General features: G+C 35.5%; 1 long non-coding RNA gene across 1 annotated transcript; it reads left to right on the top strand.

The window, feature by feature from the left end:
• Positions 1-407: 407 nt before the first annotated feature.
• On the top strand, positions 408-5,052 carry LOC135577493 (uncharacterized). Its single transcript, XR_010469295.1, has 4 exons — positions 408-473; positions 1,670-1,697; positions 4,159-4,214; positions 5,010-5,052. It is a non-coding gene; the product is annotated as an uncharacterized LOC135577493 (long non-coding RNA).
• Positions 5,053-5,333: the final 281 nt, after the last annotated feature.

The raw sequence follows: 5,333 nt of genomic DNA, 5'->3' as shown, positions 1-5,333 counted from the left end.
AAGCCTTAACTATGGCTTTAAATAACGTCAGATACCATGTAGTCAGCATGCATTCAATAAAATTTTAAGCGTAAAATAATTTGCTTTTTTTCCCCTCTTCATGGCATGTGCGGCTGTAATGCTCCTTGGATTTTAGCTTAGTGTTGTTAGACTTAGCATGTGATTTTGTTGTTGTTTTGTTTTGTTTTGCCTGATTTCTCAATTAACTTAGAATTACAATGTTCTCTTGGCTTGTTTACCTGAGAGTTTTTGCTTCTACAATTGTATTGGAGGCTGTTCAGTTTTGATAATGTGTTGTTACTATGTAATATATTCTTCCTAAATGTTTATGTTTGTTAGAATGATACTGGGTATATATAGTGCTATAAGAAAAGCTGTGTTTATAATGATGTCTCTTGTTATTTCTAGGACCTAAATCATGGGAGGATGTGTCAACCGAGGACCTTAGAAAATGGCAGGAGGAAGTACTTGAGGTAGCTATTAATGTAGTCCTACTATGCAGTTTGTAGTAATGTTTTTTTTTCCTTAATATATAATATCTATAGGAATAAATTCAAATCTCACTGTGCCATATCATATTTGCAAGAGGTATTAATCAATTAATTCAACATCTGTCTTAAAATAGGGGTTTAGGATAAATTGGTTACGACTGTCAGATGAGACAGACTAAAATAGATGACCATTTTACAGTGGTAAGCACCACTAGTAAACCTGGAAAAAATAAATATTTTTTTGTCTACATCCTGGCTGATGGGGATGTGTACTTTTGGATCTCATCAGAATATAGTCATTGAAGTTAACAAGCATTGAATCAATTGATCTTGGTTCAGGTAATCAGCTCTTCAATTCCAGAGGGCTTTTTTTTTTTTGCTTTTTTTTTTTTCTTTTTTTTTTTTTTTTTTTTTCCCTGCAAAATAATGCTAAAGTAATTAAAGTATCTTTGCAGTCTCAGCACTTGCTGTCTTTATGAGGCTAAAGCCATTACTGTTGTGTGATCTGTATTTTTTTATTCTGAGTACTTACATTAAACAAGCAGTTACTTCTTTTTCTATTTCCTAAACTCCCTCGTAAGAACACAACAGTGAATTTATTCTACATCTCAGTGTTTCTGCCGTAACTGCCAAAAGTCACCTTGTTGCTACATTCCTAATATCTGCCTAAAAAGCTAAGTTATGTGGTGTGCCTTGGGAGTTAACACAGAAGCTGTTTGGAACCCCACAGAGTGAGGGGACAAAGGGTAAAATTCAGTCTTGGGAAACAAGAGATTATCTAATCGAGAGAGCAAAGGGGCTGTATTTCCCTTTCCTTTTCCACTCCTGGGTAATACCTTGTTCATCATCTACTAATCCTTGCTGCACAACTTTACAGACTAAATACATTAAGGACTGTAAGAGGAATTATCTGTCTTAGCCTGGGCCAAGGTAGCTAAAGCTTACATTCTTGTAGCGATTTTAACAGCAATAGTGTGACAAGAAGTAAGCGATCAGGTAACTTTTAACACGTATTATATTTGTGGCTTTTCTGATCAGGCCGTGGGAAACCTGATGGAAATGGAATTATTATTTAGGAAGTGCCTAGTTGTGAGATGTACCAAAGTAAACAAAGGCATCCATTAATTACTATTCTAATATTCTTCTGATGTTTCTTCTTTTCCTGTTTCTAATTGCAGTGTAACAGAGGAAGTGAAAGGAATGCAGGTAAAGTGTTTAAGAAAATAAGTGCCATAGATTATCTTATCCAAAGAGTCTTGACTTAATAGAAGACATCCTGGTTTTATGCCAAACTCTCTAGGATACTCACTGTTTTTAGTGGGGGGAACCACACAAAACCAATAATGTTCATAATTAAAAGCTTGAGTAAATACATTATAATTGATATTGCTGTCATCACAAGTTGTTTAAAATAATCTCACCTGATCAATTAAACAGCTTTTTGTTGTATATGTCAGTTTCGGCAGATGTTCATTGAATCTAAAAATTCCAGCCCTAACTTACATGGATGTTCAAGTGGAGAGATTTGGAAGTTGCTAACTTTTTGAAGTAATTAGATAAGCAGGCATATTAAAAAATGAGTGTTCAAAGAATCTCATTAAGTTGCATGATGAACTATAAAAAATTTAGCAGATTATTCTGTATACTGAATGAATCAGGCTGCCTGCAGGAAAAGGTTCATTAGAGACCAAGTATCACGATGAAAGTCAAATCAAGACTGCACACCTAAGTGAAATTCTGATACTGCTTAGGGAGATGTATGCCATATGAAGATTTTCTCATTGTTCTGAAAAGGTCCTGTATGTTCCAAAAAAATACAAGTTTTTACTGGAATAAATGAGTGGGGGGAAAAGCTGATGTGTAGTACAGCACAGATATGTTGGGCTTGATTTTCTTAAGGCTTTGCAGTCTTTATTTCTTTTTTTTTTGGTGTTGCTTATTTCATGACATTCATCTAAGAAACCCTTAGCTGAACATCTGAGGACAAAACACAATCTAGTGTCTCTGTCTCTCTATCAAGATTTGATCTAATTAATTTTGAATGTACTGCATCACAGATAAGGTAGAAAAGCAAAAAAACCCGATGTCTGTCTTATTTTTCCGACTTTGAATATAACTTGAGCAAAGTCTTTATTATTTAGTTATGTTTTAAATTATGCTAGGGAAGATATATTTAACTGAATATTGAAGGCGTTAACAGCTTTTGTTATGAGGAAAAACCTACTTTTACAGTTTATACCTGTATATTTATATATGCTATAAAAGATGGAATCTCAGATTTTTTTTCAGTTTAAGGAAATCATATATTGTATTGACTTTTTTTTATTTGAAATGCAAAAGTAAATGGAGTGAGCATTTGAAATGGCTGATTATGGTTGGTGTAACCCTTTTAAAAAAGAGCCTCTGGCTATGGATTATTAAAGCTACTGTGCACATTTTACCTGTTCTTCTATATTCTTAAGTGGGCCTGATATGTATTTTCACTTAGGATACATAAAGTTCTATGCTATTAAGTGTGAACATTTAAAATATCTTTATGAGATCCAAATACTTATTAGTTAACCCTTTGTTTAGTGACAGTCTTGAGTCAGGTAAACATAGCTGCTTAAGCACATGTACTATTTTTATTATTTAAGTCACATGCATTCAATCATGAGAAGTCCTGCTACAGCTTTAATACCAGCAGAGTCATATGTTTGGGGATACAGATCTTCTCTTTTGGGAAAGATTAAGTTTCTGTAATTTATGCAGCATTAGCAATAGATTTAAGCAATATTTTTTTTTATACACACCTTATCATATTCACTCTATACAGACCTGAGAGGTTGTGGCTTGCTATAGGTAAGTTTTTACATCTAACAAGGCAGTGGTTAGAAATGTAACATTTTTCTGCAATATCAAAACAGTTTTCAGTCGGATTAATTTTAATAGCAACAGTATTTGTCTTAGACGATCATTATGAAATAAACTTGTGTGGAAGTCACATTTATTTGAAGATGGCTACTTCTCTGTGGATGTCTTGTTGGTTTTATTTAAATCCATTTGAGTTGCGGTAGCAAATGTAAAAAATAGAGATCTCTGCTGAAATAGGCAGCTCTTATAGTCTTCATATTTCTTCTGCTGCTTCTGAGATAAATGGAGGGGGAACAACCCAAAAAGATTGTGAGTGGGTCTATCTGTGCAGGAAGACAGGCACAGCACTTTTAGAATGTCCCCTTGGCAAAAATAATTAAAAAGATGCAATAGAGGTTTGGGGCTCCATCCTCAGGCTTCAGGAGTAGTTCATCTTTTTCTCATCCTTTTCAACACACGTCAAGAAAAATGCAGAAAAAGTCTGCAGTTATCTTCCTTTTCTACAAGTGATACCAACCGATAAAAGGGTAAATTTTATTTTCTGTAGTGCTTCATGGGTTAAGAAGAAAACAATATGGTAGATGCGCATCTGTGATCAGAATTAGTCTGCTGTATTTGACTAGAACGTTGTTCTGTCACTTATCTGCTCTTTGTATCAGTCCTATGTAAGTTCTCCATTTGCAAAATGTCAATGTTAAATATTTTTCCAAGTAAGAGTATGTACAAATGATGAATTAATGAGTTCGGGTATAATATTGGTCTGTGACTTATCAAATTGAAATAGAATTATTTTGTTCCTCCTGTGCATGCTAAGAAATGTCAAAGCAACATAACAGTGATTTTGAGGATGGACATTCAACGGGACATCAGGTATGGGCACCACATTGCGTCTACTGTTACAAAGCCTCTTTAGGAAAAAGTATTTATGTACTCAAATGTTGAGAAAATAATCATGAACAGGTGATCCTGTACCATACCTACAGATTTTTAAAGGCCTACTCATTGCTAAATTGAATCACTTTGTTCTCCTTAAGTAAGAACTTCTGCATTATTTTAGGAAAAATGTGTCTTTACTTGCTAGGTGCACAGAATCATAGAATCATTTTGGTTGGAAAAGACCCTCAAGATCATTGTGTCCAACCATTAACCTAACTCTGTCACTAAACCATGTCCTTAAGAAGTTCATCTACACATCTTTTGAATGCTTCCAAGAATGGTGACTCCACCACTTCCCTGGGCAGCCTGACAACCCTTTCTGTGAAGAATTTTTTCCTAATATCCAACCTAAACCTCCCCTGGGACAACTTGAGGCCATTTCCTCTTGTCCTATCACTTGTTACCTGGGAGAAGAGACCAACACACTCCATGCAACAGCCTCCTTTCAGGGTTGTAGAGAGCGATAAGGTCTCCCCTCAGCCTCCTTTTCTCCAGGCTAAACAGCCCCAGTTACCTCAGCCGCTTCTCATCAGACTTGTGCTCCAGACCCCTCGCCAGCTTCTTCACCCTCCTCTGCACTCTCTCCAGCACCTCAATGTTTTTCTTGTAGTGAGGGGCCCAAAACTGAGCACAGTATTCAAGGTGGGGCCTCACCAGTGCTGAATACAACAGACTGGTTAATATAGCTTATGCTACCAGGTCTTAAAATTCCTTTAATGTTCTTTTAAGGAATCTCCTGAGACCTCTTGTGTGAATACATCTGATACAGGTGGGTGTTTTCATTTACTTTTTAGATATTTTTTTTTTGCTTTTTGAAACTTGTATTACTCATGATCTTTTTATTCTTGTGCATATGAAAACTTGCTATTTTGCATAAATTAAACTATGGCTAGGCGGTTACCAGCATGTAATGATGAACAAAGCAGCTGCAGCAAAATATGGTTAGCTGGTGTTTAAATACTCTGGTATATATTAGGTACTTCACACGCATAGCTGTCACCAAGGCAGATGATTGCTTCCTTCTTGAGGGAAAACAGAAAAGAGCAATCATCT

Source organism: Columba livia, assembly GCF_036013475.1.
Source record: "Columba livia isolate bColLiv1 breed racing homer chromosome W unlocalized genomic scaffold, bColLiv1.pat.W.v2 SUPER_W_unloc_4, whole genome shotgun sequence".
NCBI lineage: Eukaryota > Metazoa > Chordata > Aves > Columbiformes > Columbidae > Columba > Columba livia.
The sequence above is the reverse complement of the archived record's forward strand: the minus strand, read 5'-3'. Positions and strand labels throughout refer to the sequence as shown.